Source organism: Cornus florida, unplaced genomic scaffold, assembly GCF_030987335.1.
Source record: "Cornus florida cultivar Cherokee Brave unplaced genomic scaffold, ASM3098733v1 CherokeeBrave_3.0.0_Hap2_Chr05, whole genome shotgun sequence".
Classification (NCBI taxonomy): Eukaryota; Viridiplantae; Streptophyta; class Magnoliopsida; order Cornales; family Cornaceae; genus Cornus; species Cornus florida.
The window spans coordinates 58,791,626-58,806,717 of record NW_026775575.1 but is presented as its reverse complement, the minus strand read 5'-3'; the positions used below and the strand labels follow the sequence as shown (position 1 = coordinate 58,806,717).

Here is a 15,092-nt window from a genome sequence, read left to right as displayed (position 1 = left end):
TCATAAGCACCGCTACGCTTAAGGTCTTAAATCCTTAATACAACAAAACCAACAACTCCAATGTCTCAAAACACTTCTATTAACAACATCAATCAAAAATCCAAAGCCTGCCAGATAAATCAACACCACCATGAATCAAAACAAATCTCAATACAAGACATTTCATCGAAAGTCCCACATATCTCCCTGAAATAGATCAACTACGAAACCATACCGAAATCAAACATCGGATCAAAATCCCTACTACGGGTGACCAAATCCTCGAAATACAATTCCACTAAGTGGTACACACATCAAGTCCTGACAACTAAAGTCACAAAACGAATCTCTCAAAACCGTGTTTGGCCTCACCAAACTAAATCAAAATCCTTTAATTTCAATTCACAATCAATCATCAAATCTACAATTCCTCAAAACTATGCCTAACCATAGCTAGGACGAGAAAACTCCATAAACAAGCCAAATCCAACGGCGATTTTCCAAAACTTCTCCTAAGAGTCAACCACATCTAGGTCTCCAAAAACCAAAACAAGTCTCCAAAGGACATTCTCAAAAGAGTAGCGAGTTCACCTCACGAATTAAATAAATCCTTAATCAATTGGACACAAGTTCCCGAAAAATGATCTCACACCAATCAACTCACTCTGAGCACCACAACTCCTTCAACAACCATGGCAAAACTCCCCCAAGGAAAGATACGAAGGAAATGAAACCACCAGTCCTAAGAAGGATAACACCACGACTCCACCTTTGAAACGAATGACAACAAGATCAAAGACTTCACCCCTACATCGAAGTAAGTTGACCAAAATCCATCAAATCCTCGCTAAAGACTCAAAACGACAACGATGATCCTTACGGACCAACCAACCCCAAACTACGCACAAGGCGACGAAGAGAAAAGACTCACTCCTTGGGAAGTCCCAACCACGAACCAAGAAAGAAGAGGAATCCCATTCTCCCACAAAGGTCAACATGACGAACACGAAAAGGAAGCATTCTTCCAACCTTAAAGAAATGGACTGCTTAAGACCAAACAAATACGACAACTCCTCTACAAAGATTCTCACAACATAATCGCACAAACTACGTATGACTGAGGGAAACAAAAAGGAGAATTAAACACAGAAGTCATGTATATGACAAGGAATGCAACTACCAAATAAAAAAATCTACTCTCATAGATAAAATCAAAAGTACATGCGGCACGCCTCCATGTAAACACAAAAGCATGTCATTAAAGCACAACAACAACATGACATCTCTAAGCATATATGCAGGGCATGCTAATGTCACACAACAAGAAGACAAATGTGGATAGACCTCCACCTACTCATGCATCGCCATAACATAAATTATACTACCAACATGGTAGTAAACGAAATTACAGGAGATAAAATGATGCAACAATGAACCCTATGGACATCGTGTCCTAAAGTATCTAGATAAAAAAAAAAAGGACCAATCCTAGCCACAATCTGACTCCAAAACCAATGTGACAACAACCTGTCTCAAAACAAACATGAGCCCTTACCACAATGGTAAGACTCTAACAATCCATTTCCAGTCTAAAGGTGACACTATGAGTGACACTAACAATGTAATGCTCTCACTAACCCAAAATATTGATCAATCGACTCGACCACAAAAGCGTCATCATGCAAGGAGAACTCAAAGTAAATGGCAACTATAGCCATACCATCAACAACCAAATCAATCTCAAGAATCGTTCCTAAAACAACCATCAAACATTGACCAAAAGGTCTACGTCTATCAGAACAAAAATCAACGCTGATCCCATCCGAACTACATTCGTAGCTAGATAGTACGGTAGCATGACAGTGCTATGCACCCGCCCACAAACGTACTCACCCACGAAAATTGCAATCTTAGAGGAAACTTCCTGAACAACCAAGGATCCTAAGAGGTCCACAACTTCATCATGGCCCAAAACCAACAAATCCAGCACTACGGCTACGCCTAATGGCTCACCCCACGAGAGCCTAAACAAAAGGTGACCATCTACCTATTTAAAGCCAACGCTAGGTCAACAACGACCTAAACTACCATGAAACCAAACTGACAATTGCTAACAACATCTAAGAAGAGTGCCTAAACAAAACCAAAACACACCAAACATTGCACTAAGTGCAAACTCACCAAACAACCCAACCTCGAGTCAAACATCCATGACTAATCCCAAGTCCTATCAAATATGCAAAACCATATGCATATACAAATCTAACCTAGCATACATCATATGTCATGCTTCTTATATTAGAATAAAATCATGTTTTAACCAAACAATATATTACATATACCACCTAGGCACATAAACATGTTATCAAACCAAAACATGTTATCATAAAGCATATAAACAAATAGAGTATGGCAACACAAGCATGATATGCACCTAAAACCCGTCGTCTAAGGTATTCAAACCTAGGAACTCTGATACCACTTGTGACGGCCCAAGTTTTGTAAACCCGGTGCGTCAGTGATGACCAAAAGATGACCACCCGATAACGGATCCGAAATGTGGAAGCGAAAGGCGAAACAACGGTCTCTAGAGATACAATGTGTCTCTAAGACACTAATGTGACCCTCAATGAGGTCACAGAACCCAAAGGAAAACAAATGCGGAAGTGTCGTTTCAAAAACGGACAAAAAAGAACCTAGGGGCAAAGTGGTCATTTTGTAAAAAAAATAGATTCAAGTGCTATCGAGCACACCACTGGGAAGACAACGAAAAACTAATCGAGATGGACTCAAGAATCGCATGATTCGGAGTCCGGATGAAGGAGAAACGACAAAACAAAGAAAAACGAACAATAAAGCTAAAAGGGTAAACTGGTAATTATCCAGAAATATCTGGGTGCAACCGAGCACACCGTTGGATAGACAATGAAAAATTAATCAATTTTTTACCAAGCACACCGTTGGATAGACAATGAAAAATTAATCATTTTTTTTAAAAAAATTTCACTTGATTTGGAGTCCGGATGAGGGAGAAAGGTCAAAAATAAAATCGACGTCGCGGCGGCCCGACAAAGACCGTGACAGCTACAGTGCCGTCAACCCACTGCTGCTGCAACTGAGAGTAAAAACGGGCATCTAAACGGACTTTTCTGGAAAAACTCAAAGAAGAAACCCCCCCTAAAATCAAGTTTCTTACCCCGAGTGTGAACGGAAACAAAAAAAAAAATGCATTATAAAATGTCCAAAATACCCTCAAGAAAATCAGGTTTAGAGGTCAAAAATCGTTCCAAGCTACTGCCCAAAGAAAGGAAATGGTACTTCGGAAGGTTTTTAAATTGCCTAAATTGAAAATGCAATCTTAAAATACACCCAAAAGACCCCCGGAAGTTTCGGATCGGTCGTCACACTTTTCAAAAAAAAGTCGATGAATAGTACCAAGTACATTTGCACTAAAGTCGGCAAAAACCTGGCAGCAATAATTTTTTGGAAAAAAATAGATTTTTGAGGGCCAACATGGCATTTTCTGGAAAAACACAAAGAAGAAACCCCCCTCAAAATTGAGTTTTCTACGTGACTCGTGAGGAAAAATGAAAAAAACGCATTTTGAAATTACCCGAAATGCCCCTGGAATAGAATAGGGTAAAACTCTCTAAAAATGCTACTTAGAGTCTTTGTTTCATCAAGGATGGTGTTGTTTGCCAAAGTGAGCATGCAAGCATATGTAATGTGATAAAATAAATGTGTTGCAATGGCCTATGGCCTCATGGCATGTCATATGCAAAATAGAACCCTTCAATGCATTAATCCACATATCTTTCATATGCAACAATGAAGTTCAAGGTTAGCATACATTTCACATAAGTGTCTTTGGCCCTTGGCCTCATTACAACTACATTCTAAGAGTGTCAAAAGGTGCACTTAAGTGCACATTACATGACTTAAACAATAAGAACAAGTTTTATCAAAGTAAGCAAAAGTAGGACAAGATATACTAACATATGCATATTCTATGTCATCAAAATACTTCAATAACTTTAGTAAGTCTAAGAATGCTGTGCATCCCACACTAAGGCTTATTTACCTGCAAAACACCCATTAACTTAGGGGTGAGTAAACAAGTTTACTCGTAGGGAATGCATGGGTTTATCTTTGTACCAAGTTACAATCCAATACCATTTAATTCATGCTATCAAGTGACAATAGAACTTTCAACATGATACAATGGGATGTAATTTCACAAAGTTAACAACTTGGAATTTAAATGCGAAATCAAACCAAAGTGGTTACTTGGACGTCACGCCGGATCAAACTGACAATGTGGTTACTTTAGGGTTACTAGCCCATGGGTAACCTCCCTATGTGCGCACTAGACTATATAGAGGGACAATCCCCCATACTAGAACCAAGTCTTAGCCGTAGCCAAATAACGGCATCCCTAAGTTTCCAAAATCAACAAATTGTGCAACAACGTATATATATTAACATGTATATACAAGATATCAACTATTTACTAAGCACAATCTAATTTTGGAAACTTATACAATACATGTTCAAAGTCTATAACTATTATGGTATGAAAGATGTCAAATACAAAGTGTGTAATTCCTTACACATAGCAACAATATATTCAATAAGGAAAAACATATTCTCATGAATATAAAAGTAACAACTACGTTATCCAATGCTCAAAAGTAATCAAGTGAATATACACCAAATCCAAATCCAAATCCATGATTTAAATATAAAAACAACTTCCAAAATGCAATAAAATCCATGGAGTAATAAAATAGAATTTAATTAAACATAAATAGTTAAATTCTCTAAATTCCAAGTGAATCCCAAATAACCGCAATTTAATATATATTGAAGGACATGTCATGGTCATCACATATATAATATCAAATGACAATTTAAGTGATTAAAACACTTAAAACAAAATTAATCAAGCTAATTAATTAATTTCTCTAGATTTTTAAATAATTCCAAATACCCTCAATTTAATCTATGTTAGAGAACATGCCAAGGCCTATCCAAATATCACATTACATCATGATTTCATTCTTGCTATCACTATGTGAATTAAACTTTCACAATAGATAAATATTAAATAAATTTTGTAATTCTTATCCAAATGCCCCAAATTTAATATATATTGTAGTACATATCATAGTTATTATGTAAATCACTTCACAACTTGATTTAAGTCTTAGGAGCATATAAATAAAAATTAATTCATTAATCCCTCTAGATTTTTAAATAACTCTAAATGACCTCAAATTAACATAAGTTATGAATCAAGCCATGGTCATGTTATTTATCAAGTCTAAAGTGAATTACATACAAGTTATAATTAATCATTTATTTCTCATTTTAATACAAGACAAACATATAACTTAGATATCATTATAGGAACAAATAAAATCACTTGGAAGATAAATGATAATACCCCCTACCTCATAAGAGGATTGTTCATCTTGAATCCAAGGGAAGCTAGCTTAAAAATGGAAAACCAAACAAGGATTTTGTAGAGGGGAGTGGGAGGAACCTAAAGTATTCTAAGTTCAAAGTTCTAAGGTGAGTGAAAGGGCACAAAAAATGAAGTCAAAGCTACTAGTCAAGCTTTTCTCCAATGGTGGCTTCCTTAGGGTTCTTGAGAGGAAAGTGATGAATGAATTAAAATGTGTAAACCCTAAGCTAAATTGGTGGGCTTCTCCACTCACTAGGTGCGCTTGCACTACCTCACACACACACACTAATGCAAGACTAAATGTGAGTCATACACTTGGCATGAATCCAAGTAAGTTTCCAAGATTAAATATTAACCCTACATTTGTCAATCATCTATGTCAACAAGTGCACCAATTCTAGGACAACAAGTGGATGAATCTCTACCCTCCATGTGTCATGAGATTAAGCCTCCAAGTGGTTCCACCACAAAATCAACAAGTGGCACCATAGGAATGTGACACTTGTCACATTTTTCGAAAATGGCAAAAAGGTCCTTTTTGAAAATATATTCCAAATTAATTTACAAAATGGTCTCTAAGACGAAAAATAATTACTTTACTTAATTATCCAAAAACCCCTCAAGTTATGGATAATTACAAAAAGTCTCGTTTTTATAACTTTTACAAAGAAAATAAGCATTTAATATGCATTTCTACAAAAGTAAAAATGTAGATGTCATGGAATTTAAATATCATGAACGTATGCAAAACCGAAATCAAATCCGAGCACAAAAAATGAGGTTATGCAAGTAAAAGTGAAAAACGAGAAGCGGACAAAATAAGGAAAAGACGAAAAAATGAATAGTGTCAAAAAAAAAATGTGGAAATGACTCGGTTCTCAAAGGAAATTGTCAATCTAAAGGAAAAAGTCTTAGAAACCATTTCCGTGCACTCGAGACGACACTAAAAGTCAGGAAATTGAACCCGAAAAGGAAAAGACAATGGAAAAAATTTATTCGTAAAATTTGAGGAAAAAAGGGAAAGAAATGAAAATGACCGGGTCATTACACAACAAAATCGGCAAAACTACATTACATATGGTTGTTGTTGTCGTCTTACTATAACTATATTCTTTATGTTATTGCTCATGTTGTTATTGTTGATTATTGTGGCAGTTGATAAATGATGTAATATATTAGTTTAATTTTATTTGATGAACTTTTATTGTGCCTGTTGACAAATGCTGTAATATTTTTGAAACTCATGTATGTAATATATTAAATTTCATGAAATGTATAATATGTTGAAACTTTATTTCAGTTCCATATTGAAACAATGTAGTCCACAACTGTGAAAATAATATGTAGCATTAATAGGTTTTACAATTTAGAATTTATTTTATTGGTTTTTATAATAAACTAAGATAAATTTTTAACAATATATATATATATATATATTAAAAGTTATATCAATTGTATATTAAAATTATACAATAATTAATTTTTACTTTATATTTAATAAAGTTATAAAAAATGTATTAATGAACACATTATTTAAAAATATTCTTTAGCATTAATATTTAATTAATATTTAAAATATTCTTTAGCATTAATTTTTTCACTGATTTTGGTTACACTTTCACTTTGCCAAACATGTTTTGTTCTCATATTTTTTAGAACGAAACATATTGCCAAACATGTTCTACCATGTTTTTGTTCCAAAATTCTCAGAACAATTTTTCGTCGCCAAATATATTTCGTTCTCATTTGAGAACATCACACTACAAAACACTTGTTCTATTCTAGGTTAGAGCATTACACTACACTACATAACACTTCCCAAACGGGCCCTTACTATAAATATTGTTCATGCATTTATCGCTTAGCTCTAGCTCCTACAATAAGACTCAAATTGATAAAAAAATTACAATTCAGATTTTGGGCCTCAAATTGATAAAAAAAATTACAATTCAATCAATTCAGATTTTGGGCCTCAAATTTAAAAAAAAAATTACAATACAATCAATTCAGATTTTGGGCCCAAAATTTGCCGACCGAAATTATATTTCTCCCAGTATAGGATTTCATACAACTATAATACAAACTGTGGGAGACCATTTTACATTGAGTGGGCCAACTCAAGGCGTATACCACCCACCATTCAGTGTATTGACAGCCACAAGGAGCAAGATCGTACAAAGGATTTTTGTGTAGTCACACCAAAATAATTCAAACATAGCAACAAAAAATCAATCATGACCGCAGAACTAGAAAAAAAAGTACAGTAACACTAGTCACACCAAAACACATCAAACAAAGCAATAAAAAACAATCATGACCACAACTAGAAAAAACAGTACAGTTGCACCGCAACAAAATCATCGAAAGTGCCGAATTATTGGACACTAGTCACTCCAAAACACTTCAAACAAAGCAAAATAAAAACAATCGTGACCACAAAACAAAACTAGAAAAAAAGTACAGTAGCACCCCAACAAAATCATTGCCGAATTATTGGATTATTTTTATTATTTTTTTTGGTCAAAGTTCAAACAAATAACCCATCACATGCATATATTGGATATTGAAGTTTCCGTTGCGGCGCTGCATATCGCCGATACATGAGTTTTTTTTAAAGTTGGATATATTATTTGTATTAATCAGTTTATATTAATTTTATCTAAATTTATTATAGTGCGACTCCAAATTATGATTAAAACAGCGGATTATGTTGGATATTGCATTTGTTTATGATAAATCTCACAAACAGCTTAACTTAGGTTTGACCCAATTTAGCAACAAAATCATCAATATTTTTATCTGAACTTCCGCCTTCATCAGCTGCCCCTTTTGTCAATTCCTTCCACTGGTTTGCATTTCTTCTAATTTCTTTCCCTTTCTCTCCCTCCATCACCTCCCTAACACATTGTTGTATCGCTTCCCGTCTAACTATCCCCTTCTCATCAGGCTGAGCTCTGAGTCCCATTCGCCAAACATCCGCTACATACTTTGCATTCGTGCTTTGGTCAGTCCATTGAGGCACTACCACCATTGGAACTCCCAAAGCTCAGTGCCTCCATTGTAGAGTTCCACCCGCAATGTGTGACAAAACACCCAATTGCCTTATGTGACATAACATCTAATTGTGGACACCATGATACTATTAGCCCCTTCTCGGATGTGTCCTTCACAAACTTTTCCGGTAGCTTGGCTTCTTCCGATGCTCGGACCACCCACAAGAAGTGCTTGTTGCTCCCTCTTAAGGCCCAAGCTATTTCCTCCATTTGCTCAGCTTCTACTTCTGCCATGCTCCCAAGTGATACATAGACAACTGATTCATTGGGGAGGTCATTTAGCCACTTCATGCAAACATCAGTTTTTGGCTTAAATAGACTCAGACCATATGCTTTGTCTTCTTGGAGTCTCTTATCTAAGTACATAGAAGGTATAGTTGGTCCAATAGTTTTAAATGGGCAAAACGTCGAAATCAAATCCACCTCCTCTTCGGTATTCAATGATAGCAATTAGTTGATAAATAAATAACAAAGAAGATTAAAATTGGAGTCCCAAAAAAAAAAACAATAACAAAAAGAAGAAGAAGGAAGAAGAAGATACAAAATCAACAAGCAAAAGATAAAAAGTCCATGTTGAGGCTATTGTATATTCTCTCCTTTTTTTAATAGATTTTGAATTGAAAAAAAAAAAAAAAAAAAAGGTCAAAGAGGCAAAGAAACATGAAACTCATAACCTTAGCTAGCTAGCTATAATTTTTATGCTAAAGACTAGTGTCTAAGAAAATGTTTCCACTTTTCCCACAACCCTCATCTCTTGAAATATATATACATATAAAGTTTATAATGAAAGTGCTTTCACTGAGCTTGTGCCCTCTAAGACGACTGAGAGATTACGAGGTCAGCTAATTCCCTCGTGATGAAGTTTTCTCATAAATTAAAAAATGCAAAATCAAACTTCATACATTCATAAATATTTACCAATCATACCTCTTTCTCCAACTCGTAAATGGTGTTGCATAGTACCCAATCCACTTTCTCTATGTTTGAGAACTGATTCACAACCATATCAAAGAAAGGAGGGTAGGTCCCCAGAGCAGAATGAAAGATGGCATGTCCAAAGGTTCAAGTGGCGCCAATCCAGGGAGCAAAATTTCACTCCCTTCGAGCGGAACTTTTAGCGTTCCTCGGAACACATGGTAGAATACATTCCCCACAGCACAAGACATCGTGAAGAACACAGCCCCGACCAAACCAAACTTTTTGGCAACATCAAGAGCCCAAGGCACGAATGCATCATAAACTACGCAATCTATGGGACACTCCAAGTCTTGGAGCTTTTGGATGAGCTCGGCGAGAGTCTGTGAGCCAACTTCTCGAAAGCTAGTCAAGTAGGCCTCGATATTCTCTGCTCCTGCCAACCCTACTTCGTCGTAGCCATCGGAGATTGTCTCGGCCACGATGGATTTCGATGATGAGCATGGTGGTGTTGAATATGAAGCGGGTAGGAGCTAGTGTGACTTTGATTCCTTTGTGTTCTAAGCGTTTTGAGAATTGGAGCATAGGGTTCATGTGGCCTTGGGTTGGAAAGGGAATGACCAAACAATGAGCTTTGTAAGCTCTCATTTTGCTATGATCCATTTTTATTGCCTACACTAGTTTGAGCTCTCTTATTGTTGTGCATGTATTTATAGTCATACACACTAACCAAAATGAAGAGCTTTTATATATATATATATATATTGAAAGAAGTGAATGAAGTGTCTTTTCATGCACAATCAGTTAGTCTCTGGTAATGGCCTTGCTGTTCAGGAATCTGAATCAGTGTCTTGTAAAAAGAAAAAAAGTGGCTTTTTGAAATATTAATCATAGTGCCGACGGATACGAAGTTCTTACTTTGGAAAAAAAAAAAATCATCTTCATGTATAAGAATATTAGATTACTTAGTAGAAAGATTTAAAATCGTCACAAACCTCTCTTTTTCTTTTCTGTTGCAATTTCTGAAATGATTTTTAAAATTTTCATAGAAATAGAAAGAGAGCCTAGAAACCCGGAAGAGATATTAAATGAATGGGATTGGGATATGATTGATATATAATGTATTATCTCAATTCGATTCGGATAAGAAAGACTGCAATCTCATACGAGATCTATTTTGAATTTGTGACTTTCTTTTTTTTTTTAGAAATTAATTTGTGACTTTCATATCAAAATAAAACAAAGCTACTGTATGGATAATATGTGTTTTTTTTTTTTTTTTTTTCATAAATGTAATAGAATATATATAATAATAGGGTAATTTACACAAACCTCCTTTCTGATTTGTCATAATTATAGGCGGCACCCTTCTTGTTATAGAAATTACGCGGACCTTTACTGCTTTTAAAAATATCCTACACAGACCTTCCTTATGTGTAACGGACCGATAAATATACCAATAGACCTGTCAAAATTACTGAAATACCCTCAAATTTCAATGATAAATGACTTAAAAACCCGTGTGTGTGTGTGTGTAAATGAAATTGATGTTGACCGGAAACAGACAGAAAATGGAGAAGTGATGATCCAACCGACTGAAGCCCTAGATTGCAATAAATCATTTTTCACTGAATCCCCTTCTTTGCTGTCAAGCGCGGGAATCAGCTTCAATATTTTTCTTACTCAACAGAGGGAAAGGTGAGAGCTCTCCATAGAAAAGCTGAATCACCGGTGCTGGAAGATCACGCTGGCGACCTCAATCCACCCTCGCTACCGGAAACGACTCTAGAGAGGAGTAACAACGAATTGGCAGCGTGTGAATTCGCTACCCCGCCGTTGATCTGGTATTGCTGGAGCTTCAAAGCCAACAAAGTCGATTCATCAAATTAAAACTGATGATGTTGACCATTATCTGGATTCAACAGCCTCTGTTCATCCGATAATTTGGGACAGATCGGCGATAGGTCCCAAGTTATATATATATATATATATATATATATATATATATATATAATATACATGCCTGTGATAAGGCCTTTGTGATCTCTGATAATACAAGTCTTCACAACTCCAGGGTGCACTGCATTGATAGGCACCATAGGGATTTGTCTTAATTACCATTCAATACAGCTTGTGATGACTACTTCCGTTTGGAGTATATAAATTCATGAACTTCTGTGGAGACTACTTCTCTTGAATTTAATTAACAAGAATCCGCGAGAATTTTCTAACAAGCTAGCTCCATCTATGATTCTATGATCAGTTTTAACAAGAATCTTGAATTTAATATCTTATTTCTTGATAAATATACGAGAATTGTTTAACTTATCTCTTTACCATTTTCACTTATTGCTCTCATTATTAAAAGTGGTGTTCAAAAAAAAAAGTATGTATCTAAACATTAATTTAACAAGTTTTTCTAATCTATGACTTGATTAGAGAAGGTAAATATCCGAAGGTTGAGAAGCATTGCAAAGATTATAGGGACAGTGTTGTGTGTGAGTGGAGCCATTTTCATGGCATTGCTCAAAGGGCCAAAGCTACTGAACACACAATTAATCCTACCAATTACAACTTCTATTTTTGGGTTTGGAGGTGGTGATAATTGGTTGCTGGGTTGTCTTCGGAAGCAGTTGTTGTTGGTCAATTTGGCTAATTTTGCAGGTATATATATATATATATATATATATATATTCTCTTCCATTATATATATTTGAATATAATTTTGATAACTGAATATTAATTGGATTACAACTTAATTAATTTGAAACGTACAGGTCCCAGTTTCAGCAAGCTATCCTGACCACCTATCCTTATCAGCTTGGATGTGTTTTCTGGCAACAATACAATCAGCAATAGTTGCAATCTTCACAGAGAAACACTCCTCGAAAGCTTGGAATATGAATTCATATCTTCAACTTGCTTCTTGTTTTTAATCAGTAAGTTGTAGGCATGGTTTTCTAGCTATCTGGAATTATATACTTAATTTTGACTAAATATGAACTTGGATTGAAAAGAAGAAAAAGGGAAATGCTCTCTACCTTGAGCTGTCTTGCCAGTTCCTTGATATGTAATATGTTAGCCAATTTTGATTATGCATTATCTAGATTCAACAGCCTTTGTTCATCCGACCAAGAACAGGAAGAGAGCGAAGAAAGCATTTGGTCTATAATAACTTCGTCGTGAGACAACGTTGGGTTAAATTGAGAAGACTAAAGTTGATTTCAGTTCAGCAAGTGATCAGAAAAGTACTGCAGCAACAAAGAATTTCAGTTCGGTGAAGAGCTTCACAAGTTTTAGTTTGGGCACGTTTCAATCCGGTGAGATTGAGCAACAATTTTAGAGACCCAATTCGAAAGCACAAAGCATCAGTGGATTTCATTGGTTTCAATCTAATGGCAAGCATCCTCTGGCGGTGTTATACATAATTTATATATATATATATACACACACAAGCTTATAACGAGGAATGAAGAATTCAACTTATAGAAATCAAAACATACAGGTACAGACACGTAATGGAGAAGATGAGGGTATTTTGGGAATTTTAGTTAATTAGTACATGACATCATCATTTAATATATAATATCAAGTATATATAATATAGGCAAGGGTATTTTTGACATTTCATGAGAAATAGTAGTTGATGTCATCATTTCTCGTCGTTAACTCTAACAAAAGAGAGGTCTGTGTAGAATATTTTAAAAAATAGAGGAGGTCAACGTAATTTTTCGAACTAAAAAAGTGTTGTTTGTAATTATGACAAATCATAAAGAAGATCTATGTAAATTATTCATAATAATAAGAAAGTCTACAATATTTTTAGGTACTAGGTACCCAAGTCAATAAACTGACATAAAAATTCTCAAAAAAGAATATATATATATATATATTATTTATTTATTTATTTATTTTTGTATCTATGAAAGCAAATTGAACCATGCAAACAATACACTCCATATATTATAAACCTTTTTTATTTTTTCTTTTCGGTGAATAAGATATTATAGACTTTCTTTTGGATCGAGACGCATCACATCATTGCATATAGGGAAAGTTCAGTCTTAAATGAAGGAATCAATGGGTTAGGTTGTGGTGACGTTGGTCGTTGAGATATTTATGCACACGAATGTGCTTGATTTTAAAGAGTCACGAAGAAGTTTATGAAAATGGCTGCACTTTTATTGATTGGGTTTATAATATTGATACAAAGGATTATAGATTATACAAGAAAATAATAAGTAATACACCAAAATAATAATAATAATAATAATGTAATTACATTAGTCAAATTAATAAAAAGTTGTTATAATCATAGAGGAGCAGTCTAGGAAATATTATTGGAGGAATGATTTTGTTGCCTAATATGCCCCCGCAAGATGGCGTTACGGTCAGAAATACGAATCTTGGACCAGAGATCAACGAATCGTTGCTTGGAGAGCGGTTTGGTGAGAACATCAGCGAGTTGGTCGTGGGTGGATACATGAGCAACTTGAAGAGTACAGCGACTTTGTCGCGAACAAAATGGTAATCGATCGCAAGATGTGTAGCACCAAGGTTGTCACATAGGAGCCGAGGCTTGGTAGAAAGAGAAACTCCAAGTTCAAGCAGCAAAATTTATAACCACGAAATTTCGGCAACGATAGATGCAACAGCTCGATACTCGGCCTCAGTAAAGGAGCGAGCAACTATTCGTTACTTCTTGGAGCACCAAGAGACCGGGTTACCACCGTTATAAATGATAGGGCTAATTTCACTGACAGCCCCTTAATTTTGACCAAATATCTCATTGAAATATCTTTCAAAAATTACTATCACTCAGACCCGGCTAAAATCTCTTTTACGTCAATCCGCTTTCTCTATGTTTGAGAACTGATTCACAACCATATCAAAGAAAGGAGGGTAGGTCCCCAGAGCATAAATGAAAGATGGCATGTCCAAAGGTTTAAGTGGCGCCAATCCAGGGAGCAAAATTTCACTCCCTTCAAGCGGAACTTTTAGCATTCCTCGGAACACATGGTATACATTCCCCACAGCACAGGACATCGTGAAAAACACAGCCCTGACCAAACCAAACTTTTTGGCAACATCAAGAGCCCAAGGCACATCATAAACAATGCAATCTATGGACACTCCAAGTCTTGGAGCTTTTAGATGAGCTCGGCGAGAGTTTGTGAGCCAACTTCTCGAAAGCTAGTCAAGTAGGCCTCGATATTCTCTGCTCCTACCAACCCTCCTTCGTCGTAGCCATCGGAGATTTTCTCAGCCACGATGGATTTTGATGCTTCATGCATGGTGGTGTTGAATATGAAGCGGGTAGGAGCTAGTGTGACTTTGATTCCTTTGTGTTCTAAGCGTTTTGAGAATTGGAGCATAGGGTTTATGTGGCCTTGGGTTGGAAAGGGAATGACCAAACAATGAGCTTTGTAAGCTCTCATTTTGCTATGATCCATTTTTATTGCCTACACTAGTTTGAGCTCTCTTATTGTTGTGCATGTATTTATAGTTGTAGACACTAACTAAAATGAAGAGCTTTTATATGAATAATACTTAGCTATTCACCGGTGAGTAACTTCACCCTACTCACCCCTCATGTGTTCCAATAACAGCATATCACATTAGCTTTAATAAAAATGTTATTTAATGGTTGATCCGAGAAAATACAGGAAAACATGGGT

The 15,092-nt window shown here is 35.6% G+C and overlaps 1 pseudogene; it reads right to left on the bottom strand.

The window, feature by feature from the left end:
• Nucleotides 1-8,201: 8,201 nt before the first annotated feature.
• Nucleotides 8,202-14,804, bottom strand: LOC132310170 (UDP-glycosyltransferase 74F2-like; annotated as a pseudogene).
• Between the last annotated feature and the right edge of the window lie 288 nt (nt 14,805-15,092).